The 25,875-nt window shown below is 51.4% G+C and overlaps 1 protein-coding gene across 5 annotated transcripts in view; it reads left to right on the top strand.

Moving 5' to 3' along the window:
- The first annotated feature begins 426 nt into the window (after nt 1-426).
- Nucleotides 427-25,875, top strand: part of PIK3R5 (phosphoinositide-3-kinase regulatory subunit 5) — a 65,343-nt gene continuing 39,894 nt past the window's right edge. For 2 of the 5 annotated variants that reach the window (XM_064583695.1, XM_064583697.1), the window contains exon 1: nt 430-609. The gene's annotated coding sequence lies outside the window, so the exon portion shown is untranslated. Of the gene's footprint in view, nt 610-25,875 lie in introns of all 5 variants that reach the window. The other 3 variants (XM_045889873.3, XM_045889871.3, XM_064583692.1) reach the window with 3 other exon arrangements.

The following is a 25,875-nucleotide window of genomic DNA, read 5'->3' as shown; positions in this document are numbered from 1 at the left end:
GGGTGCAGGCATTTAAAAGGTTAACAGCACCCAAAGAAAATAGAAGTAGGAGGAGGAAGTGGGGCGCTGGGTCGCAGTGAGAGAAGGAAGCAGCTCGTCGGAGCTTCCCCTTTCTCCTCCTTCCCCGAAGCCCCCACCCCAAGCCTCCCTCCGGCTCCGCCCACCCGTCCTGCGGGGCCGAGGCCGCGCTTCCGCTCCCCGGGGCCCGCCGCACCTGACTCGCGGGGGGTCGGTGGCGCTCGGGGCCGCTCCGGCCGCGGCCGCCCACCCGCGCGGGACTGTCCCTTCCAGGGCAGACGCGCTCCACGCTGGCGCCCCGCTCTCCTGCGCTGCGCGGGGCCGGCGGGACTCGGGGGATGCGTGGGCCAGGCGCCCGCGCGCCCCGGCCGCCAGGTGGCGCTAGAGACCCGCCGGCGCCGCGCCCCGCCCCGCCCCGCCCCGCCCCGCCCCGCCCCGGCGTGGCCCCGCCCCTGGCCCGCAGTCCGAGCGCAGCCGGGGCCGATGCGGGGACTCGCAGCGCGGCCCCTGCGCGGCGTCGTGGTCCCGACCGCACGCGAGCCGCGGGGAGTCGCCGCTGGAGGGGGGCTCGGCGCCCGGCGGGGACTGCAGGTGCGTGGCGACCGTCGGGGGGCAGTGGGCTCTGAGAGCGGCGGCCGCCGCGGCCGGGCAGGGCGGTCCTGCTGCGTCCCGGCCCCGGGGGCGCGGGGGTCCGGAGACAGAAGGGGCGTCCCGGGGCGGGGGGGGCCCTGCCGAACGCCGGGGCGGTGCGCGTGGCCGCGTCCTCCCGCCCCCTTCGAAGGCCGGCCCGAGCGGGGGTCGGGAGCCCGCGCCCCCTCCGCCTGCGGACGGTCGTGGGGAGCGGTCGCGGGGAGCGTGCGCGTCGCGGAGGTGCCCAGGCGCCGGCCGCGGCAGGAGCCGTGTCGACGCCCGGGGGTCCCTGCGTGACTCCGCGGGTGCGTGTGTGCAGGTGTGTGCGCGCGTGCGCGCGCGCGCTGGCCCATCCCCGGCCCCCGGGTAAATACGTGAGAGGTTCGGGTCAGTAGGAGGGAGGCGAGGGTTCAGGGGGAAAAGGAACGCGAGATGAAAGCAGCAGGATGTGGTGTCGAGTGAGTTAACAAGCCTCGGCGCACAGAGGAGGGGTGGGTTTAGGCGAAATGAGGGCTCAAAGTAGGCCAGGTCTGCCCGGAAGGCCCCTTCTGGATCGCCCTTCCCTTCCTCCCTCCCGTGGTCGCTGCATCTTCTCGTCCACACTCTCCCTCCTGCCCTGGACCACTGGTAAGGCGCTGGTTCCCAGAGCTTGTTAGAGCACGCATGCCCCGGGCCCCAGGCCCAGCTTTGGGAAGGGGGGCGGGGGGGGCGGGGGAGAGTCTGGAATCTGTATTTTTCTAAAATTTGGATAAGCTCCTTCAGTGATGCCCTGGACCCGTTGCTGGGGAGCCCTGTGCGATGTGGAAAGGAGACTTGAGCGGCCGCAGGGGTCTTGCTGTGTGACCTTGAGCATCTTCTGTCCCTCCCCCAGCCCACTGCCCTATCTGTGAAATGGGCTCTAATAGCGCCCCCCCCCCCGGGGGCGGGGGCTGTGGGGAAATTCCATGAGAAAAGTGTGATGAGACTAGCTGCACGTGGGAGCTGTTTCCTGCGCGTTTGCATAACAGGAGTATGGAGATCGGGGGGCTTCCCTGCTTCCTCAGCTCCCCACCGTGGTGCGGGTCCAGGAAGACCAGAAGGTTTCCAATGGTCAAGCTCTCTTTTCCTGAATACCCTCTCTTTTCAGGATACTCTTCCTTGCTTTTTGAAGCATAAGCTGCCAGGACTGTAGGGACAGGCAGGCTTGGGGGTCTCTGTATGCTGGGCCTCGTTGGGATTTTAAGCGTCATCTCCCCCACCTCCCCCCACACACCTCCAGCTTAAGAGGGAGATGATTATCTTCTCTCTCCGAGCTGTAATGGAAGCAGACCACCTCGGCCTCCCCTTCCTCGTTCCCATGCTGCTCTCTTTGTTTCTTTCAAGAGGAATCAGTGGAAGCTAAGTGGTGGTACTAGGTGAAAAGCATGTTTGGGGTTACTGGAGGGGTAATGATGATGAGGCTCCCCACACTGATCAGGGGCCTCTTGGCTGAGAAGTGGCAGAGGAGGAGAGCCAGAAGCCCCCAGTAGCCTCTTGGCTTGGACAGCCTAGAATCCCCAGCTTGGATTCACCTAAGCTCCCCAGCTTTTGTTCCAAGAGGCTCACCCCAGTGGCCTGACCTAGCCGGCCCTGTGGGATCCCCGTGAACCAAAAGTGTTGTTTGCCTCAGCTGTGGGTGGGCTGAAGGCCTGGATCAGCTTCTTAAGAGAGGAAGCTTCTAGAGGGGCCAGAGAGTGATGAGCAGTCCCTCAGGGGAGAGGGGCTAAGTTTGATTTTTGAGGCTCTGGCATAGATGTGTGTGGGAGGGAACGAAGGAAGGGTTACATCTGACTTGGGCCCAAAGGGAAGATGAGACGTCCCTAGAGCAACCACGTATGACATATTAGGATATTCCATAGATTTGAAGACATACATATTTTCACATTTTAATGACTCGGAAATCAAGATGCATCTATCATCTATGGCATCTTACCATTATAACAGACAACAATATTTCTTTCTTGGTGGCGCACAGAATAATGACTTTGGGGACATGAGTGGTGGCCCGCCACGGGTCTTTTCGGTTTGCTTCCAGGCTCGCGGCTGGGCTCTGGATAACGGGGGGGTTTCAGTTAGGTGCCTTCTGGATAAGGGAGATAGAGCTGTAGCAAGGTGGAGGCTGGGGGCTGAGGGATAGGACGCAGTGGGTCACTGGTGGCACAGAGCTGGCGCTGGGTCCTTCTTGGGTCTGGTGGGTCTACCAGTTGGGGTACTAGGCTCCAGCCTTATCCCAGCTCCCAGCTCAGCCTTGCTCCTGTTGCCATGGTCATGCAAGGCGACAGATCGAAGCAAGAGTTTTGACTGTGAACCCTTTAGAGCTGCCACCACCCCCTGGAGAAGGCCCATACCCCTTGGCATGGCTAGCTGGGCCTCCCGCCAGCCAGCTCAGGGCCATTGTGCTGCTGTCCCTCCGGAAGCTTGGGCAAACCCCAGTGCCTTTGCACCTGCTATTTCTTCCCTCACCTTGCCATTCCCTTCCTCTACTGCCCAGTGGACTGTGACTCCATCCCCCCCCTGCCCCCGCCGCCCCTGTTCAAACCTCATCATCTTTGAAGTCTTTTCCAACCACCCCCTCCCCACTCCCCGGCCCTGACCACTCCCCCTGTCAGCACACCTTGTGTGTCCTCCTGCATTAGCACTGACCACTCTGGCCTGCAGGGTCCGACCAGCAAAGTGTTGGCTTGCTCACCTGAGCCACCTGATGCTCTGTGTGGCTGTTCAGCTCTCACCATAACCCCCCGAGCCAGGATGTCGGAGGCAAGAAATCCATGCACGCCAACAGTGGGAGTTGCCGCCTGCAGGAGGGTGGGGTCAGGAGGGAGGGGTGTGCTTTTCATTTTCGTGTCCTCTGGAGTCCTCTAGCTGCTGTTGTTGACCTAGGCAAATGAGGCTGTGTGGTTTCCTTGTTGGGGGCAGGGGCTGGGGTGTGAGGGCTGAAGGCGGCGTCTGGGCTTCTGCCTCTCTTGGAGTTGGTTGGCCTTGTTTCTGCGGGTCTCCTGCGCTGCTAGGCATATGACCTTGGTTGCGTGCGCGCACATCCCCGGGGGGTGTCCGTTCTCACCTGCGGGGAGGTATGTAACAGGTGCTCTCTGCAGTCCCTTCCTGAGCTCCCGCCTTCCCTTCACTGGCTCAGCACTTTTCTGCGGAACACCTTCCCTGTCCCGGGCACGTGCTGGGCTCCCTCCCTCCCTCCCGAGCAACACAGACAGTGTTCCTGCCCTCATGAGATTCGTCAGGCGGGCGAGACACTAGACCCACACACATCCCATTTCATCACACTGGTGAGATTTAGCGGGGGCCTGTGATTTTACACAAAGGGAGCTCCATATAGCTTGGAGGGTGAAGGAAAGGCTTCCCTAGCCAAATCCTATTCACGGTGAGACTTGAGAGATGCAAGACAGAAAGAAACAGCAATGCCGATCGTAGTAATCCCTGCCATTAGGCAGGTAGCTCGCCCAGTGTGTGGCATGGACCAGGGGCTCAGGCCCTTGGAGGCCATCAGTTCTATTAGCGGGGTTCCCCTTTTCCTCGGCACTGATCATCAGCAGGGAGCATGCGGGCTCCTGGCAGGAGGCCCCCAGCTTCGAAGGGAGGCCCTGTGCCACACTGTCTGCTGAGCCTTCATTCTGTCCCTTTCCGGAGCAGCTGCCCTTACAGGGTTAAGAAATGCTGGTTTTCTATCATCCGGTCAATGCGCCCGCCCCCCCACCACATCCTTCTCCATCCAGAGCTGTCCTCCCAGAACCACGAAGTCCGCGTGGGCGCTTGGGGTCTGAGTGTCTGTGCCTGAATGGCCACGTGGTTGGGACTCTTGGCACGAGGCACATGGTCACAGAGCCACGTCCACGCAGCTGGGCTGGGGCGGCCCACCTCCTTGGTGTGTTCTTCTGGGTTAGATCACGTCTGCACCTACAGCTCTTCCTTGATAATGGAGATGGTAGATTTTCTACCACCGCCCCCCGCCCCCGCCCCGGGCAGAAAAAAGGCACACGTGTGCATACACACATATACATGATTTCTCTCCCTCTCTCTTTCAGAGTTTTGCGTAAAAGGTCAGGGTTGGGACGCCTGGGTGGCTCAGTCAGTTAAGCGACTGTCTTCAGCTCAGGTCATGATCTCGGGGTCCTGGGATCGAGCCCCACGTCGGGCTCCTTGCTCAGCCGGGAGCCTGCTTCTCCCTCTGCCTGTCGCTCCCCCTGCTTGTACTCTCTCTCTCTGACAAATAAATAAATAAAATCTTTAAAAAACAAAAAAAGTGTGTGGGGGGGGTGGGGTGGGCGCAGGGGATGAGCTCCCTGACCACTCACGGAGCCCCCATCCTCCATGCTTACGGTTTCTGGATTTCTCATCAAGTCTTGAATTCAGGCCATTTTCAAGATGACGTAAAAGCGTTACTTTTGCTCGTGGCGTCCTTACTAGAAACCCTCTGCTCCGTCCCAGCACTGCTCTTTCTTTGCCACAGATGCTCCCAGCTCCCCGAGCGCCCAGGGACCAGCCTGAGCCCGGGGCCTTGTATTTCTGATACAGGGGCCCAGTCAGGTGCCACATGTGAAGGAGGTTTTCTTCAGTTACTCATGACGAAGGAGTTTTAGAAGCACGAATGGAAGTGAAGTCTGTCGAATAGTTCTGTCGGCATCTTACCAGGAGATTCTTGCATCCTTTTTGGCCTTGCCATAGATTTATGTGACAGATGATATCTTTAGCTTCCTTGGATTGAGCCCGTCCTGCATTTCTAGAACAAACTCCGTTTGGTCAAGGCGTTTTATTCTTTAAAAGCAGTGCCAGGTTTGACGTGCTCGGAACCTCTTTCGGATTTTTCGCATCCTTTCTCGTAAGTAAGGTCGGCCCACGTGTTGCTTTTCTGTCTTGCTGTTGTCGGGTGCTACCTCAGTGCTCCCCAGCTGGGCGTCCCCTTTAATTCTTGGCCTCCAGCAGTCAGCCGCGAATTCCCACGAGTCCTTGCTTCCCATGCCCTTGGGCGACCAGATGGCCCCAGTTCGGCTCCAGGTGCTGCGTCTGGTGAGGATGCTGATAAACCACGTCATACACGACACAGGTCGCCAAGACGGTGATGACATCATGCCAAAGGACCGAAGAAGCAGAGAGGTTTTCCTCCTCTAAGAAGAAGAGGGCACCAGGGACAAGCGGTGTCTATCTCCAGATGTTTGAAGGGAAAAGGCGAAGGCTGCCTGCTCTGTGAGGATCATTCTCCAGGAAGGAAAAAACAGGACCTAAATAGGCTGCAAGCTTGCTACAAGGAAGATCGTGGACAAATTCAGAACAGATCAACAATGGACTGGGTGGCCTTGTGGTAATGAGTTCCCCGTTGGGGGAAGCATTCAGGGGAAATACATGTCATATGTAGACGTGATTGTCGTGAGAATGGAGGCCACGGCTGCTCCATTCCCAGGTCTCTAGTTCTCCAAATCATAGTGGCCACGTCTGACTGGTTGTATACAAATCGGTTGTTCTGAGAACGGAATTTGAATTTAAGGAGTTCGGTGGCCTTGAATAAACAAATCCCGAAGCTGGCCGGTTCCCCCCGCCAAAACCCACAGCCTGTTCCTCTGGAGTGGGGGTGCTTTGGTGGTCAGAAAAGTGTTGCCATCCAGGGCAGGAGACCCCAGGACCCTCGCCCATATCCTGTGCTGGAGCGTGGGCTTTTGTGGGGGGCTCTCTTGTTCTTGGCTCCTTCCAGCCCCTGCTGAGGGACACGCATCGAGCCCCACTTTGAGGATCACCTTCCCGGGCGGCTATCCGAGACCCGCTATCAGGGCCAGCCTGCCCAACCTCCCGGTGTTGGACCTGGGGATTAATGGCCTCTTATTGTGGGGTTTTGGGAGCCAGTGTTTCATAGATCTTTGTGTTTTGCATTCACTTCTGTACTGACATCTCGGGAGTTGTGTTCTGAGAAGACAAAGTCAGAGTTTTCCTTGGCCTGCTATCGCGCTTGAGGGAACCCCGGGGCCTGCAGCCTGATGTTCAGACCACGGGGTGGGGGTGGGAGGTGACAGGTCCTCGTCCCAGCCTCTGTCCCCGGGTCGCCCGCTCATCCCTCCCAGCCCCTTCCCTCCTGGATCAAAGGGGCCCAGCCCGTAAGTTGCCCCATCTGCTCTCCGAGTGTGGACTTAGAGGAGCTGCTCCTTCCCTCATGGCACTTGTCTTAATGGCAGGACTCCTGGCGGCTGCCAGGTTTAGACCCCAGGGGCGCCATGCCTCCTGCAACCCAGCCCTCTGTCTATAGGACAGCTCCCTCCACGGTCACTGGTGGCTCCGTAACGGCGAATTCCGGTGGCCTCCTCCTACCTGGTATGTCTCTTGGGGTTTCCCAGGCCTCCGATGCCCGCAGCTCCCCTGGGGCTTTCTCTCTTCCCGCCCGCCCCTCCTCTTCCAGCCGTCCCGGGGTACATCTCTGTCCCTGTCCCACACCCGCGTCTCCAAGCCCATGCCTGCCGTTTGCACCATTTCGACTTCAGCCCCTGTCGGGAGCCCGGCTCCTCACCCACAGAGCGGGCTTCCGCTGCGGACTTCCCCATTCTTGTCTCTGGTGACAACAACCTCCCAGACGTGAAACCTTGGAGTCACCTCTGGGTCCTCCCTCCATCTCCCCGCTCCCCAGCCATGTCATAGCGCCGCCTTGCCCGGGGTCCTGGCTTCTCTCACTTCCCCACCGCGCCTGCTGCTCGCCATTCAGCTTTTGTCACCGTGAGCCCGGCCGGCGGCCTTCCTTGCTTCGGCAGCAGGCTCTTCCTGCGAAAACCCCTTTGTCACCGTGCTCGGAAGCTTCTGGAAGCCTCTGGTGACGCCCTGCCTCCCAGGGAAAGCCCAGAGTCCTTGGCTTCCCATTCAGGTGTCAACGCCGAGTCCGACTCTTGGAGTCTTTTCCCTGAACGCTCACCCCTCCTCCAGCCAGGCTGCCTGCCTCAGTTTCTCCAGGGCCTAACATGTGCTCTTGCCTCTCTCCTCCCTCCTCCCGATGAGGAGACTCCCCAGCCGTCGTGTTCAGCCCCTTCTCCCCAATGCCCAGCGGGGCCAGACTTTGGCGGCGCTCAGTCCGTGTTGGCCGGTTGAGCCTCCATAGGGAGGAAGCCCGGGGCCCCAGCCTCGGATGGCAGGTGATTGACCGCCCCCCCCATCTGAGATCTCGCGGGGTTCAGTCATCCCCCAGCTCAGGAACTGCACCCTCCAGGCACCTCAGTGGATTCTGTGGGCATCCGAAGGAGCACCAAAATCCTGTGTCTTTGCCTTCCTGGACAGGACAAGGCACATGTCTCCCCCTCCCCATCATGGGGTCCCTCCAGGCCCCAGGGGCCCCTGGCCAATTCCACATGCTGAGAGCCCACTCCTGGGGAACCCTCGTGCCACCCTCCAGGTGAGTCAGCTTTAAGACGAGCAGTTCTGTAAGTCTGATGGTGGGGAAGCCCGGGCAGCCGGCCCCAGACTGATGGCTGCTTCTATACAGGGACCTGGGGAAGTAAAGTGTCTGTTTGCAACACGATGTTTACAAGGCAGAGGGGCTTCCTGTCCTGCCTACCCGGCAGGCTGTGGGGCAATCAGGAGCCGTGTTTTTAGGCGGGAGCGGGACAAAGAAATGCTTGGAGGATTTCTGGGGATTCTGCAAACATCGCCAGGGGTGCCCGGCCATGCTGACCCTGGGGGAGGCCAAGGGAGGCATAGAACTCCCTTGGGAGTTTTTAAATTGGGAGAAAGTAAAGTACTACCATTAAGTATTGTTAGTTTGCATATTGCCCTTTCCAGCTTACAAAGCATTGTTCCCGAACGTGATGCTGCTAGTCATGTGGGCACCCTTTAGAGCAAAGGGAGATTCCCTTCGGTCACTCCCAAGCAGGGCGATGGGCCAGGGTAAGCGTGGATGAGGTTTGGGTTTTTTTTCCCCTTCCTTCCCCCACCTTTTGAATGGCAGTAATGCTTTGGGGAGGAAAGAGGGCTTTCTGGGAAGGAGAGAGCACTGGGAAAGATTACCTAGGAGAGAGAACCCTCTCATCCTGATTCCTCCAGCATAGACAGTGACACCATTCTCTGTGCCCCCTGAGAAACGGGCCAAGGGGGCTGAGCCTGGCTTCCCCACCTCTTCCAACATCTGTGGCAGTGGCCCTGGGCTCCCCCTGGCAGCCTGGGACCACCCATAGAAGAGCACAAGCTTGTGTCCAGGATCCCCTGCTATCCCTGCGACCCGACAGCAGCGTCTGGACAGGTCTGGTAAAGCACCTTGGGCTCTGGTGGCCCTGGGGACAGGAATACTCTAGGGTTCCCTCTGTAGCAAGCGGGTGATCTAAAGATGGGGCTCACCGTCGCCACCTGACTTTTCATGCCCCGAGGTGGTTTTCTGCGGTGAATTCTTCCTCTGAACCCGTTAGAGGAAGATAGAGATGAGCTGCCCAGCTGCAGGGCAGAAGTGCAGAGGACTCCTGTGACGTCACATCAGCCTGCGGGTCCTGGTGTGATAATATTGGTTTGGGTTTAAGGTGCTCTAAGATGCAGAGGAAGGACAAAAAGCAAGGGCATGACTTTTTAAAGAGATTGGTCATAAAACCCCTTATGTTAGGCAGAAGTTGGCTGAGGGAGGTGATTTGAGGAGGTGGCCTTGGGGAAGGACTGGCCTTGGGTGGCATCCAGAAAACACATTTCTGAGCTAGTGATGCTAAGATACTCAGGCCTATGGCGTGCAATCTGTGTGGGGTTGGGAGAGGAGGCTGTTCTAGAAGGTTCCCGAGTCAGCTGGAAAAACAAGGTGCTGAGGACTTGTGGGAGTTGGCAGAAGCGAGCCTTCGAGACTATGGCCATGTGTTGGAGGCCGTGGATAAAGAAGGAGGTGCCACCCATTCTTCATTCTCCTGTTCTCCTGCCTCTGGCCCAAGGCAGCCTGTTGTCATGGTCCAGCATCATCCCGAGGTGGATGGAGAACGCCCCTTTTTGGACCAACGCTCCGTTCTGCTGGCTCCCCATCAAGGCTCCTGTATGGGGACTGTTAAAGAGATTGGGTTGGTACAGTCCCACCTCGGGTCCAGAGCTCAACCCCTCAGAGTCCAGTTTCCCCCCTTCTCCTCCCCATTCAGTGTTTTTGAAGATCAGGGATTACTTCTCACTGCCTGTTACTCCTACAACCTGCCTAGTGGATGGAGGCGGCAATAGGATAATCTTTTTTTTTTTTAAATAAAGACTTAATTCTTTTTTTTTTTTTTTAAAGATTTTATTTATTTGACACAGAGGGACACAGTGAGAGAGGGAACACAAGCAGGGGGAGCGGGAGAGGGAGAAGCAGGCTTCCCGCGGAGCAGGGAGCCTGATGTGGGGCTCGATCCCAGGACCCTGGGACCATGACCCGAGCAGAAGGCAGACGCTTAAAGACAGCCACCCAGGCGCCCCTAAAGACTTAATTCTTGAGAGCAATTTCAGGTTTGCAACAAAATTGGGAGGAAGGTGCAGAGATTTCCTGTACACGTCCCCTCCCTCCAACACATGCATAGCCTCCTTTGTTCTCAGCATCATCCACCAGAATGGTACATTTTTAACCAAGGATGAACCTATATTGACACATCATAGTCACGCCGAGTGCATAGTTTACCTCAGGGTTCACGCCTGGTGTTGGGCATTCTGTGAGTTTTGGTAAACGTATAGTGACCCATAGCTATCCTTGTACTATTATACAGAGCATTTTGAATGTCCTAGAATTCCTCTGTGCCCTGCCCGTTCCTTTCTTCTGTTTCCGCCACCCTGGGCAATCACTGATCTTTATTGTCTTCATAGCTTTGCCTTGGGGACGTAATTGTTCACAAAACTATGTGATCTTGTTTCAGGAAGACAAGCTCTGTTAATGCCTAGACTGTATTTGCGTGGTCCCGGCTACCCAACCAGCAGGAGATTATCTCGAATTCAGTTATCAAAACTGTCCCTCTTGACTTGAATTGCTTCAGTACTAGCTGGCCAACCCAGTTCACTCCAAAGGATGTCTGACCTTTACATAAGTCAGTCCCTGCTCCAGCACCCCCAGAGTGGGATACACAGAGATGGGCTCGCCGTAGAGAAGCTGCATGCTGCTTTTCTGGGAGTATGACTTCATCTTCTGTGGTGTGCCTCCTTAAAGGGGAATGTGGGGGCACGCTCTGTGGTCTCTAAGGTCAGATCATAAAACCTACTCCACCAGTTTGGGGAAAATCCTACCAGCTGTATCAAAATGACATAGTAAGAACCCAAACAAAAATCTAATTTTGCTTCTTAGACAACTCAGTATTGACTGAACTGTATTGTATCAGACAGACAGCATGGTGGTGGCGTAAAGAAGACCGCTTCGTAGGTTGGGAACCTGTGCTCCTTCTATCTTGATCTGCCTGCCTGAACATGTGGCTTTCATCTTGTGGTGCATAATGGCTGCCTAGGAATGGCCATCATATCTGCATTCCAGCTAGCAAGAGGAGGAAAGAGAAGGAAGGAGGCATGCCTCTTCCTTTCAAAGGCATGATGTGGAAATTGCACTCATCAATATCTACCTCTATTCCGATGGCCAGAGGATAGCCACATGGCCACACTTGACTACAAGACAATCTGGGAAATGTAATCTAAGATTTCTAAACATTATATTATTATAGAAGAAAGGAGAATGGATGTAGGAGGACAATTAGGAGAGTCTCATCCACGTTTGGACTCCACTAGTCTGAGGTCTTTCTGAATCCTCACTGTCAGACAAAGGTTCTTTATCCCTTCTGATGTGTGGCAAGTGTGCTTTCTGAGCTCTGTTGGAAACCCTTAAAATTCAGATGGCATTCTCTATCGAAAGCTGGAATCTACCCTAATGTCCGTCTACAGTTGAAGGGTAGACACAACATGGCATACACATGCGATGGAATATTATTTAGCCTCAAAAAGGAGTAAAATTCTGACATGTTCCAATATAGGTGAACCCTAAAGACTTTATGTGACGCGAAATGAGCCAGCTGCAAAAGGACAAATAGGGCATGGTTCCCTGTATATGAGGAACCCAGAGCTGTCAAACTCATAGGGACAGCAAGAAGACCAGTGATTACCAGGGGCTGGGGGATAGGAAGAGGGGCTTGGGGAGTTAGCATTTCTTGGGTGTGGAGTGTCAGTTCGGGAAGATGAAGAAGTTCTGGAGATGGATGGTGGTGGTGCCTATGCGGTGTATTGAGAAATGGCATGCTTTAAAGGGCCAACAGCTGAGTTCTGATGAAGATCCTTGACATCCTTTTAGCTGACACCCTTTAGCTGACACCACTATTAAGCCAGCGGTGAATCCCTCTGTCTGTGTCCTTCTTCAGCTCTCACTTTTCCACGTTCTCATGAGGCTCTAGCAGGACTCGCTCAAATCCAGAGATGCTATTTTCGTGCATTTTCTTGTATTACTGTTCATGAGGCCATTCCAGCCCCTGGTGACCCCCTGGTCCTTTCATGAGCGTTCTCAAACTGCTTTTAATGGCATACAGAGAACTCCGCCAGGGTTCTGGCCGGCTCAGAGACTGTAGCTCCCAAGATCCTACGCTTTTGATATCCTCTAAATTGAGACAGCCCTTTCTAGTGTCCGTCTCTGTCTTTGTCTGTCTGTCTCGCTCTCCAGATTTCTCTTGTACATCTTTCATTTACTCCAGTTCTTCAAAGATGATCAGTAGCAGTCCCCGTTCATAAACTCTGGTTTCCTTATGACTTGGGGATGTATTTATGCTCATCTGCAACTCTCAGCTCCTTTTAAGCAGCAAACTCTCTATTTGACTTCAGAGCCCTCTGGGGCGGCTGTCTGTCCCCTGGTTTCCCCCTCACCCCCTTGTTGGTGTGATCTTCTGAATCCCAAGGCTGATGTGTTATGCACCGGTTGAAAGTTCAGCAATGGCCACACAAGGCTCTTGAATAAACCCTTAACACTTAGCCTGCTATCCAAGGCCATTCCCTTCTGCCACCCCAGCCCATGAAGCAAAATTTCCCAGTGCGCCCTGTGTCATACTTTATCCTGCAGTGGAGCTGATCACCTGCCCTTCCCTAAAGGAATCATGCTTTCTCATGCCTGTTGCCTCTGTCCATCTTCCCACTGCTGTGCCTGAATCCCACCTCCGTCCATCTTCCCACTGCTATGCCTGAATCCCACCTCTATCCTCTTCCCACTGCTGTGCCTGGATCCCCCCTCCATCCATCCTCCCACTGCTGAGCCTGAATCCCACGTCTATCCTCTTCCCACTGCTGTGCCTGAATCCCACCTCTAACCTCTTCCACTGCTGTGTCTGGATCCCCCCTCCATCCATCCTCCCACTGCTGAGCCTGAATCCCACCTCTATCCTCTTCCCACTGCTGTGCCTGAATCCCACCTCCGTCCATCTTCCCACTGCTGTGCCTGAGTCCCACCTCTGCCCATCTTCCAACTGCTGCGCCTGAATCCCACCTCCATCCATCTTCCCACTGCTGTGCCTGAATCCCACCTCTGTTCATCTTCCCACTGCTGAGCCTGAATCCCACCTCTATCCTCTTCCCACTGCTGTGCCTGAATCCCACCTCCGTCCATCTTCCCACTGCTGTGCCTGAGTCCCACCTCTGCCCATCTTCCAACTGCTGCGCCTGAATCCCACCTCCATCCATCTTCCCACTGCTGTGCCTGAATCCCACCTCTGTTCATCTTCCCACTGCTGAGCCTGAATCCCACCTCTATCCTCTTCCCACTGCTGTGCCTGAATCCCACGTCTGTTCATCTTCCCACTGCTGTGCCTGAGTCCTACCTCTGTCCATCTTCCCACCACCATGTCTGAATACCACCTTTATCCTCTTCCCACTACTGTGCCTGAATCCCACCTCTGTCCATCTTCCCACCACCATGTCTGAATCCCACCTCTATCCTCTTCCCACTGCTGTGCCTGAATCCCACCTCTGTCCATCTTCCCACCACTGAGCCTGCATCCCACCTCTGTCCATCTTCCCACTGCTGTGCCTGAATCCCAGGGCATTTGTTCCTTCCTGAAGAATTATCTTGGGAATTACCCTCTCAGAGAAGCATTGCTAATTGACCTTCTCCCTCTTCCAAGTTCCTATTGCACTGCATATTAACCTTCACTGGATGCCTCACCCCTTAGGTACAATCCAGTTCGAATAGTGCTGCTCTGAAGTTTGCGGTGTGTGTCCTTTGAGTAAAAGTCTGGGAGTGGAATCGCTGCGTCATGGGCCATGCACAGGTTGCACTTGAGTGGGTACTGCTAACTGGTTGTCCTGGTTTGCACCCCCCCGCACCTGCAGCCGTGAGGGTTCACGGTGCTTCACATCCTCACAAACAGGGTTTTCTATGTTTTTCATTTTGGCCATTCTGGTGGGTGGTATTATATCCTGGTTTGAATTTGCATTTCCCTTATGACTAATGAAATTGAGCACCTTTTCATGTTTATTGGCCATTTGGAGAGCCTCTTTCATGAAAGATGTATTCAAGTCTTTTGCCTGTTTTTCTAGTGATTTCTGTCTGGTTTGTATTTGTCATTGGTGGTGGTGGTGGTCCTGTCACTATGCGTGGTGACTTTTGAGGATCCCATCTTCCCATCTGATCGTGAGCTCCTTGAGATTTCTGGACCCCCAGTGCCTACTAAGACCCTCCAATAGTAGACCCTGAATACGTGCTTGCTGTTGGTTAAATAAACCCTCTCTGATCCATACTTTCCAGTAGGATGACCATTCTCTTTGAGAAAGAGTGATGGAGGAAGTAGGCGGTAGAGCGGTTCTGCTTTCTCTAGAGCATCTGTAATTATGGCCCCACCTGCCCGGAGTGGCTAGCCTTATCCCCAGGCTTGAGTTCTGAAAATAACTCTACAGGCCCTTTTTGGGTCCTTGGTGCTTTTCTCAAGCCTTCCTTTCCTGACACGCTCACTCCTCCTTTGTGTCCATTCTCTTTCGGGGACCTCCCTTCTGTCTTTGCCATACGTCCCAGGAATCACGCTTCCAAGACATCAGATGTTTAGAGGAACACAGTTTATCAGATGGCTTGATTTTAACCCAAGGAAACCTTCCAGCTGCTGTCCAGGTGAAGCATGCCACCATCCCGAAGCCTTGCTGCGGATCAACCTGAAGATTCATCTGAGAAAAGCAGCATCCTTACCTCAGTCAGGCGAGGTGTGCGTGGTCCCATATCCGTCTCTCTTCTTTTCTTCTTTTGTCATCCTTGAAATCTCTTTATTGTTCCCTCATTCATTCGTTATGCACTCATTCATCCAGCAAATATGTGCGAGGCACTCTTCTAAGCCCTTGTGGAGCTTACATTCTAATGGGGCTGGAGGAAAAGGATGGGCAGCACATATGATAAATAATAAGTAACATGTACAGTGTGTCCGTTGGTAGTAAGGGGTGGGAAAAATAAAACAGGGTGTGCCAGAGGTAGGGTTTGCCAGAAGCCCTCCTTGAGAACATAACGTAAAGACTGGAAAGAGGCGAGGGAGTGAACCTAGAAGACATCTGGGAGAAGAGCAACTCCAGGCAAAGGGAACAGCAAGTGCAAAGGTCCTGAGGCAGGAGCGTGCCTGGTGTGTTGGCTGTGGTCATTCTAGTCCCCAGGAGGTGACACCTTCCAGGGTGGCGTCAGCAGATCTCAGTATCTGAAATGAAGGGTGGTGTATTAGTCATGTTTGTATCTACCACAGCATCGAGCAAAATATCTTGTGGACATATTCACTCGATAAGGGAAGTTCTTCTTTGAGTAAATGAATTTAGGTTGGACACCCTCTTATGGGCTTCCTCCTGTCGTGGCAACCTCTAGCTGGCTAGTCGGATCTATTACTCAACCGCTCCGAGCGCCAAGTGTAAGGCTTCCAGCAAATGAGGCAGGAGCTGCTCTGCCTGATGACCCAGCTTGGGAAGCCACCTGCTGTTGCGTCTGCTGTCACCAGTTGGTCAAAACAGTCACAAGCCCGCTCAGGCTCCACGTCTTGATGGGCAAGGGGCACGGCTGCACCGTGGAAGAGGCTATGGGATGAGAGATGGGGTGACCCCATCTTGGGAAAATACAGCCTCGTCACCTACCTTCTGTTTTCCCTGGGGAAGAATTCTCATTTTGTGTTGTCATGGGGTTGTGGAGGGTTTTCGGATATTTGCCGGGCAGCCCGGCCAGCATAAACTCCCAGTGGAAGGTGGTTGCTGAGCCCAGCGTCCTCCCTCCTCCCACGCCTGCCCACCCTCCTGCCCCAGGGATGAGCCCCCACCCCCCAGGTGTGGGGATGGTGGGGAGTCAGGCACAGAGCTTGTGCTCTGCAAAGTATGTACACACCTGGGGCACAGCAGGCAAACCTTGTCGTTATTTTTTTGCTCGGTGTGATAATGGTATCTTCAGGTTGGAGAACGCCCTTGTTCTTAAGGGGTGCGTGCTCAGGTGTTAGATTGAACCATATGCACTTGCTGATACTCACTCCTGTTTGATACAGTTCAATCTAACATTTAATAGTGATTTGTCATGATATCCCAACCAACAGCTTGCTTTCAAATGGTTTAGCGCGCGTGTGTGTTGTCAACCTAAGGATTACTCTGCCCACTGGCTTAGCAGCCAAATAGGGGTGAGGCTGAAAGCAGATAGAGGTGGGACACCTCTGCCTTCCTTCCATCCATGACTCCCACCCACAGCCTGCCTCTGACCCAAGCCCCGGCTGCTGGGGCGGCTCACTGCGCCTGCAGGCCCATAGGACTTGCCCCCAGCCTGAATGGGTGATGCGAGGTTGCTCAGTGTCTGTGCGTAGAGACCCCCTCCCTGCCCTGGCATCGCTGGCAGGGAAGGAGGCATGTATCTGCTCAGGGCCTGGGGCATCAGCTGTGGGTGAAGCACGGGAGTGCGCAGAGGAACCGCTGAAGGAGGCTCTGGTTAAGGATGAGGAGGGAAGAGGGCTGGGGCAGGGGAAGGGGTGCAGAGAGGGGCTCTGCAGGGGCAGCTGGATTTTCCTGGAAGGGTGGGCAGGTAGGAGCAGGGTACGCTTCGCTTCCCGGGGAGGTGAGAAGGGGGCTGATCCTCTGCCCAGCTCCAGGGTCTGCTCTTCCGTCCAGGGGAGGTTTTGAAAGAGCCCAGGACCCTTTGTGTGTGTGTGGGGGGGGGGCACTTGCGAAAAGCCCCTGGGTGCCTCGCCCTCCTCTAGGGGAAACCTGGCCCCACAGGGTCTCCCCGAACCCCCGCGCCACCAGCCTGGAAATTCTCAGAGAAATCAGGCCTGGGGAAGCCCCCCTACGTGACCCCCCCGCCCCCGGAAGGGTCTGCAAGGGGTCTTCCTGCAGAGAGGGCTCCCCAGCGCTCACGGCCCTGCGCCCCTGTGCACCCTGGAGCTGCAGACCTCTCCGTCGGCCACATCCTGTGCCCTGGGGTGCGCGGGGCACGGGGCGCTCTCGAAGCACAGGCCAGATGTGCAAATTCTGCGGCTGTGCCCGGGGCCGAGCGCAGCACGGCTTGCTTTTCTTGGAAATCATTGGTGATTTGTTAGAAAAACAGGAAACACTGGGGCTGCTGGTGTGCATTTTGACTTTTCTGTTTTTGTTTTTGAACTTCTTTCATCTGTCCCCAGGCCCAGGACGTTTTAAGGGTATTTCTGGTCAACCCTGGCCTTTAAGCCCCCTCTTCACCATGCCTCCCCCTGCTGCCTATCCTCTCTCTCTCTCTGTCTGTCCCTCTTGCCTTGTGCCCCCTTCTCCCCCACCCCCAATCACTGCTGTGGGGGGCAGGCAGGTCTCCAGAGCCATGGAAACAGGTGTTGCATCTTGGTGATGCCGTCACTTGGTGATGCAGGGGCATGTGCTTTTGTGGAGTCGGGCTTCCCTGCACCTGTCCCCCCGCCCCGTCTGCGGTCCCCCCGACCTTTATCACCGTGGTTAGACGGGAAGCAAAGTAGTCTCTGTGCACCGGGACCACTGCAGCTGGGGCCACTGTCCCCTTGCTGGGGGATGGAGGTGGGTGGCGTAGGTGGGAAGGAAATGCTTCATCCCTCCTGGGTCAGACTGGAGCTGGAAGGGCCCTCAGAAGGCACTTTTTCTGTGGAGACACTGAGGCCAAGACAGAGAGGACTCTGCACAAGGCCCCAGATGGGTGCCTTGACTTTAGAGGAAGAACGGGAAGGGGCTGAAGAGGTCTGGGTCCAAGCTCTGGCTCTGCCCCAAACCATCCCCTCCCTGGCTATGTCTCAGAACAGCAGGAGGTGTGCAGTTGGGGGAGGGGAAGCTGTGGTCGTTTTGTGCACTGAGCATGTAGTAGAAGGCCAGAAAGCCCCCCTTTGGTGCTCACCACTTGGTGAGTTTCCCCTGGGTCTCATCTTGCTAGGGGGTGAACTCTGAACATGCCTGATGGTTCGTTTGGGGCTGTATTCAGGGACTTTTGTTGTCCATCCCCCACCCCATAATGGGCCACCCCATATGGAGAGGCCCATCTCCCATTTTATGGATGAAGAAACTGAGGTCCACAGAGGTTATGTGGCTTAACTCACTGTTCTCTGTTAACCCAAGCAGCCCCCCAGGAGGCGGGAGGGCAGTGGCTCTCTGCCCAGGGAATTGCTGTGCCCCCAGGGCCCCCCTTGCTGGGCTCTGCCCTGGGTTTTCATTCAGTGTCTCTGTACCACACATTTAGCTGGGGCCTCCCCCTCTCCCGGGGGACCTGTGCTTAGGGACTGCCCTTCTGAAGTCATATAAGAAGTCTGATATGAGAGATTAGAAACTCCCCAAACCTCTCCAGGGTGTTATTTTAAGAAGGCATTAAACTGTCTTGAGAGAGCTAGGACAGGTAAGACTAAGAATAAGATGGGAACCAGCAGGGGAAATGGAAACACTATTTAGGGCCCTTCCCAGAGGAGAAGGGGATTTGAGGAGTTCCAGACTAGGGAAGGAGGGTGAGCAGGAAGATGACCCCTCCTCACAGCAGGACTCCTGAATACGGTGATCTGTATCAGGCCCTACTCTCCCTGCCCACATGCCTGTTCCTCTGGGTCACACAGCTTCTGGGGAGCAAGGGCTCTTACCCAGGGGGTCCAAGAACTTGCGTGGGAAACCTGCACCATCTTGGTTGTCACCCACCTCTAACTGAATGAAGCTCAGTGTTTCTTCCATTATGAACACAAACAACAAGCCACAGTCATATTAGTAGTGCCTGTGACTTGGTCCCCAGTAGAAATCCAGGTGTGGTCCTATCACTTTGCATGTCATGTTGGGAGCATCTCAAATGACATTTATGCTTTTGACTACTTTCTTTTTTTTTTTTTTTTTAAGATTTTATTTATTTATTTGAGAGAGAGAGAATGAGAGAGAGCGAGTACATGAGAGGGGGGAGGGTCAGAGGGAGAAGCAGACTCCCTGCCGAGCAGGGAGCCCGATGCGGGACTCGATCCAGGGACTCCAGGATCATGACCTGAGCCGAAGGCAGTCGCTTAACCAACTGAGCCACCCAGGCGCCCTACTTTCAAGTGATAATAGTGCTTAGACGGCTGCTGGATTTTGTTATTTCATGTGTTGATGAGGAGAACATAAATGACCGTTTCACAAGGTTGATTGTTACAACAAACTAGTGGACTGCCAATTTGTTGTAATAATCAGTATTTCAGTGTAATTCATTTCCTTTGCTGTCCCATGTATTTTGTTCTGTGCATTTGAAACATTATTCTGAAGAAGGGTCTGTAGACTTCAGATCTAGGGCATAAAAAGGTTAGGAATTCCTGCTGCTAGAGCAACTAGGGAAAAAATTCTGGATGTTACCTGAGAGCTGAGGGGGGCTTCGACGTTAGGCAGACCTAACTGGCATCCTTCCTGCAGACCCTGAGAAAGGGGCTTTATTTCTCGGAGCCGTAGTCTCTTCACGTGTCAGTGGAGGTAAAAGAAGGTCTACCTTGAAAGCTTGCTCTGTGCGTATGCCTGCCTGGTTGGTGATAGTAACAGTGGTTTATTTAAGCCCATGAGACTCAAGCAGGCTCCTTTTTTTTTTTTTTTTTAATCACAGAGGAGATTCCAGGCTAGGTCCATTTCTTACTGTCCTTTATGCAGAAGGGAAACGTGCATACCTGGATAATGTCTCTCATCTTTTTCTTTTGCTCTGGACAGGAGCAGGTGGTCTACAGGTATCCAATATGAATGTTGATCCATAAACTGAAGTATTTAAGAACTAGGCGTGATATGGCCATACGGTGGAATACTATTCAGTCATGAAAAGGAATAAGTATTATAACACACTACAACATGGATGAATCTAGAAAACACTAAGTAAAAAAAGCTAGATGCCAAAAATAGTATGTTGTGATTCCACTTATATGAAATGTCCAGAATAAGGAAATTCATAGAAACAGAGAGTAGATTAGTGGCTGTCAGATGATAGGGGGAGGGAGAAGTCACTGCTAATGGGTATGGGGTTTCTTTCTGGAGTGATGGAAATGTTGTGGATTTAGATCGTGGTGATGGATACACAACATAGTGAATATGCCGAAAGCACTAAAGTGTGCACCTTAAAATGGTGCATATTCTATTATGTGAATTATATCTGAATTTTATAAAGTTAATCACTACCGATCCCATGGACATTAAAAAGATAATAAAGGAATATTATGAAAAGCTCTATATCCACAACTTTGATAACTTAGACAAAATAGACCAATTCCTGAAAGACACAATCAAAGCTCACACAAGGATGGATCATTGGAATAGATCTGTATCTATTAAAGAAATTTAACCAATAATTTATAACCTTCCAAAATAGAAAGCACCAGGCCCAGATGGTTTCACTCGTGAATTTTGCCAAACATTTAAAGAACAATTATATCAATTCTGTACAATATGTTCCAGATTATCTATGTAGAAAATCTTAAAGAATTGACCAAAAACTAACAAACAAACAAACCTGGAAACTAGTAAGTGATTATGGGAAGTTGCAAGATACAAGATTAATACAGAGAAATCTGTCATTTTCCTATATACCAGCAATAAACTGTTGGAATTTGAAATAAAAAATATAACACCATTGACATTAGCACTAAAAAAAAAAAGAAAAAGAAAAAGAAATACTTAGGAATAAATCTAACAAAATATGTACAGAATCTACATTAGGAAAATTACAAAACCCTGGTGGAGTGACGTCAAAGAAGATCTAAATAAATGGAAAGATATTCCATGTTCATGGACTCAGTATGCCAGTTCTTCCAAACTCAAGCTGCAGATTCCATGCCATTCCAATCAAAATCCCCACAAATTACTTTGTGTCAACAAACTAATTCTAAAGTTCATATGGAAAGGCAAAAGATGCAGAACAGCCAACACAATATTGAAGAAAAAGAACAGAGTTGGAGAACTGACACTTCTAACGTCAAGACTTACAATAAAGCTTTAATAATCAAAACAATGTGATATAGGTGAAAGAATGGACAAATAGATGAATGGAATGAAATAGAGAGCCCAGAAATAGGCCAACACAAGTATGATCAACTGATCTTTGTGTTTGTTTGTTTGTTTTTAAGATTTTATTTATTTATTTGACAGAGAGAAAGCAAGAGAGGGAACACAAGCAGGGGGAATGGGAGAGGGAGAAGCAGGCTTCTCGCAGAACAGGGAGCCCACTGCGGGGCTCGATCCCAGGACCCTGGGATCATGACCTGAGCCGAAGGCAGACGCCCAACGACTGAGCCGACCCAGGTGCCCTGATCAACTGATCTTTGACAGCAAAAAGTGAATTGACACATTAAGCTTAAACCTTTCACAAAATTAATTCAAAATGGATCATACACCTAAAGATAAAATGCAAAACCATAAAACTCCTAGAAGATAATTGGAGAAAACCTAGATGACCTTGGGTTTGGCAATGAGTTTTTAGGTACAATACCAAAAGTATGATCCATGAAAGAAAAATTTGATGAGTTGGACTCTATTAACATGAAAACTTCTGCTCTGTTAAAGACACTGTAAAGAGAATGAAAAGACAAGCTGTAGACTGCAATAAAGTATTTGCGAAACACTTCTCTGATAAATAACTTGTGTCCAGAATATACAAAGAATTCTTAAAATTCAACAATAAGATAATAAACAACCCAATTTAAAAATGGGCAATAGTTGGGGCATCTGGGTGGCTCGGTTGTTAAACGTCTGCCTTCAGCTGGGGTCATGGTCCCAGGGTCCTGGGATCGAGCCCCACATCGGGCTCCCTGCTCTACGGGAAGCCTGCTTCTCCCTCTCCCACTCCCCCTGCATGTGTTCCCTCTCTTGCTGTCTCTCTCTGTGTCAAATAAATAAAATCTTTTTAGAAAATAAAAATAGGCAATAGTGTAGTAATCAGGAGAGGCAGTTGGGGCGGGGGGTGTTCTTAAGGATATCGATTATGTTCTGCGTCTTGATCTGGGTGCTGGTTCCATGGGTGTGATCATTTTGTGAAAGCTCATCAAACTACTCTTATGATCTGTGTACATTTTATACATAACATCATACTTGAATAAAAATTTCCCTTTAAAAAATAAAAAGCATAAATGGGCAAAAGATCTGAACTGCTCACCAAAGAAGAGATACAGATGGCAAATAAACATATAAAAAGATGCTCAACATCGTATGTCCCTAGGGAAGTTGGAAGTTAAAATGATACCAGTACCCACCTATTAGAATGGCGAAAATCCAAACCACTGAAAACACCAAATGCTGGCGAGGATGTGGAGAAGCGGGAACTCTGGTTCATTGCTGGTAGGAATGCAAAATGGTACAGCCCCTTTGGAAGAGAGTCTGGCAGCTTCTTAGAAAGTTAAGAAGTTTTGCCATATGATCTAGCAGTTGGGCTTCTAGGTATTTACCAAAAGGAGTTGAAAACTTATTTCCACACAAAACCCTGCACCTTCATTCATAAGTGCCCCAAATTGGAAGCCACCGAGATACCCTTCAGTAGGTGAGTGGATAAACAAATTATGGTATATCTATAGAACGAAATGTTATTTAGTAATAGAAAGAAGCTATGAAGACACACAAAGCCACGGAGGGACGTTAGATGCATATTACTAAGTGAAAGAGGCCAGTCTGAAAAGTCTACATAATGTATAACACCAACTGGGTGACATTTTGGTAAAGGTAAAACGTAGAGACAGTACAAAGATCAGTGGTTGCTAGGGGTTGAAGAGAGGGGAGGGGATGAATAGATGACAGCACAGGGGATTTTTAGAGCGGGTAAAACGATTCTTTATGATACTGTCATGGTAGATACATGGCATTTTGCATTTGGTAACTGTATATAACACTATATAACACAAAGACGGAACCGTAATGTAAACTGCGGACTTCGGTTAATATTGGTGTATCAACGTAGGTTCATCAGTTGTAACATATATACCACAGTAATGGAAGGTATTAATAAAAGGGGAAACTGTGGGCGGGAGGGAGTTGGGGGGTCAGAAGGAGTATGTGGGAACTTTGTACTTTCTGTTCGTTTTTTTTCTGTAAACCTACAACTGCTCTACAAAATTGCAGTTTATGAAAAGAAAAAAAGAACCCATTTCTTGACCCTTCTTACATCAACTGAAATCCAGGTCTGAGTTTCACCCGTCCTTCCGGGAGCTGTCCAGGAGCTCAGAGATTTTCATTTTCCTGCCACAAACCTTCCCCGAGGTGGTTGCCTTATTAGCATGGAGGCAGTGAGGGGAAGGAACAGTATACAGAAGGAAACACATTAATACTACTGTAAATTGCCCTCTGTTGCCTTCGGAACGGCTCCTGGAAAGCTTGCATTCTGACCTGAATCTCTTCCTTCGGTCCCAGGAAGGGAAATGCAGGAGGAAGGAGGTCTCTGGGGCAACCTGCCCACACCGTGGGTAGTCAAAATTGACCTGTTCCACACCTCCGAGGACTGACTTACTGGGAGGTTACAGTAGATGTGATTTCCCCCAAAGCCTGAGGAAGATCCCCTATTGCTCATGTGGTCACAACATCATGGCCACATGTTTGGATGGGGCTTTTGGTTTGCAGAGCACATTGGCATGCTCACATGTCCGGGGAGAATCCATCGGGGCCTTGGTCCAGAGGCTGGAGTTAGAACCATTTGTATGGTGATTGGGCCACTACTGCTAAGTTGAAAGCCCAGTAGAGGAAACAGTTACAACATAGGCATGGGGGAACAGGGGCGGGAGTGGGCACCCAGCCCAGGTTGCAAGTCGGGAAGGCTTCCCGGAAGAAGTGACTTTATAAACGACGACAGAAGAATGCATATTAGACAAACAGAAGCAGGGGAAGGTGGTGGAAATGTTTCAGGCAGAGGGGGTCCAGGCAGGGAGATGTTCATTATGGAGAGGGAAGGTGAGGGTATGAGACTGGCCAGGGAGGAAGGGCCCGGACTTCTCAGGGTTCTTATAATCCAGGTTGGGGGTTGAACCTTGTCCTAAGGCAACAAAAAGACCATTAGCTTTAAGGGACAGGGAGGGAGTGATAATCAGATGCACATTTGGGGGGACAACTCTGCATAGAATACCATGTCTATGCTGTGATCCCATCTATGTTCGAAGAAAATGCATGCGTGTTGTAGGTATGCATATGGGCATATTCATGCATTAAAAAGGACTAGAAGGATAACAAGGTCAGACAGGGGGCAAATGTCCGTGCATTTGAAAAAGGAAAATGGGGTGCAGATCAATGGTCAGGCTAAGAAGAACTTTGAAGATTTATTCTGTCCACTTAGGTATTGCACGAGTCTTTTTTTTTTTTTTTAAAGATTTTTATTTATTTATTTATTTGAGAGAGAGAATGACAGAGAGAGAGAGAGAGCACATGAGATGGGGGAGGGTCAGAGGGAGAAGCAGACTCCCTGCCGAGCAGGGAGCCCGATGCGGGACTCGATCCCGGGACTCTAGGATCATGACCTGAGCCGAAGGCAGTCGCTTAACCAACTGAGCCACCCAGGCGCCCCTTGCACGAGTCTTTAAAAACATTTTTATTGAGGTCTGGTTTATATGCAGTGAAGTACACACATTTTATTGTACAGTTGGTGAGTTACGGAAAATATATATACCTGTTCAGGCTGTTCTTAGCAAGAGGTAGAATATTTCCATCATCCCAGAAAGTTTCCTCATGCCCATTTCTGGTCAGCTCTCCCTGTACCAGCCAGAGGCAACTGCCATTTTTATTTATTTCACCGTAGATTAGTTTTGCCTATTCTAGAATTTCCTGTAAATGCAGCCATGGTATCTGTCTTTTTGTGTCCGGCTTCATATGCACACCATGTTTTCGGTTTTCATCCATACTGTTACTTGCGTTAGCAGTTTGCTTTTTTGTTTTGTTTTGTTTCTTGCATTGCTGAGTAAATGGGTAAACATGCACCAAATATGTTTTCTCATTCTCTATTGATGGACCTGGTTGTTTCGGGTTTGACGCCACGATAAATGAAGCTGCTCTGAGCATTTTTGTACAAGTGTTTATGTCAACATATGTCCTCATTTGTTTGGGGTAAGCAAGTAGAATTATTGGGTCAAAATGGTAGGTACTTGTTAACTTTACAAAGCTGCTAAACAGGTTTTCAAAGTAGCTGCACTATTTGATGTTTCCACCAACAACGTACGGCTATTCCATATCCTTGCCAATTTGGTATTGTTAATCTTTTTAATGTTAGCCATTCTAGTGTAGTGTGATCACATTGTGGTTTTAAATCTCCATTTCCCTGAGAACTAACGATGGCGGGCATATTCTCACATGTTTATCAACCATTTGGATATCTTTTGTGAAGTGTCCGTTCCTATTTGTTCAATTCCAAGATGCAAGTCATTTGTCAGATAATGTGTATCGTGAATATTGTCTCCCAGTCTGTAGTCCTTCTATAATTTGGTCAATTCAAAATGATACATAAATTGAATCATACCGTTGATAATCTTTTGGGATTGGCTTTTCCAGTCAGCATAATCTTCTGGAGATTCATCCTGTTTGTGGTGTATATCAATAATTATTTCCTTTTTATTGCTGAGTAGTATTCCATGGTATGGATGAACCATAGTTTGTTAAACTCTTCACCCACTAAAGGACATCTGGGTTGTTTTCCATTTGGGGCTATTATGAATAAAGCTGCTATAAACATTCACGTATAGGTTTTTGGGTGAACATAACTTTTCATTTCCCTGAGATAAATGCCCAGGAGTGCAACTGCTGGGCCATATGGCAGTTCTAATGTATGTATTTAGTGCTAAAAATTTCCCTCTCAGAGTGCTTTAGCCATGTCCTACAACCTTTGATATGTTAGATATTCCTTTTCATTCTGTTCATTGAAATTTTTGGATT

Source organism: Mirounga angustirostris, unplaced genomic scaffold (genome assembly GCF_029215605.1).
Source record: "Mirounga angustirostris isolate CCGP_5_RB_7025 unplaced genomic scaffold, mMirAng1.0.hap1 SCAF_17, whole genome shotgun sequence".
Lineage (NCBI taxonomy): Eukaryota > Metazoa > Chordata > Mammalia > Carnivora > Phocidae > Mirounga > Mirounga angustirostris.
The sequence above is the reverse complement of the archived record's forward strand: the minus strand, read 5'-3'. Positions and strand labels throughout refer to the sequence as shown.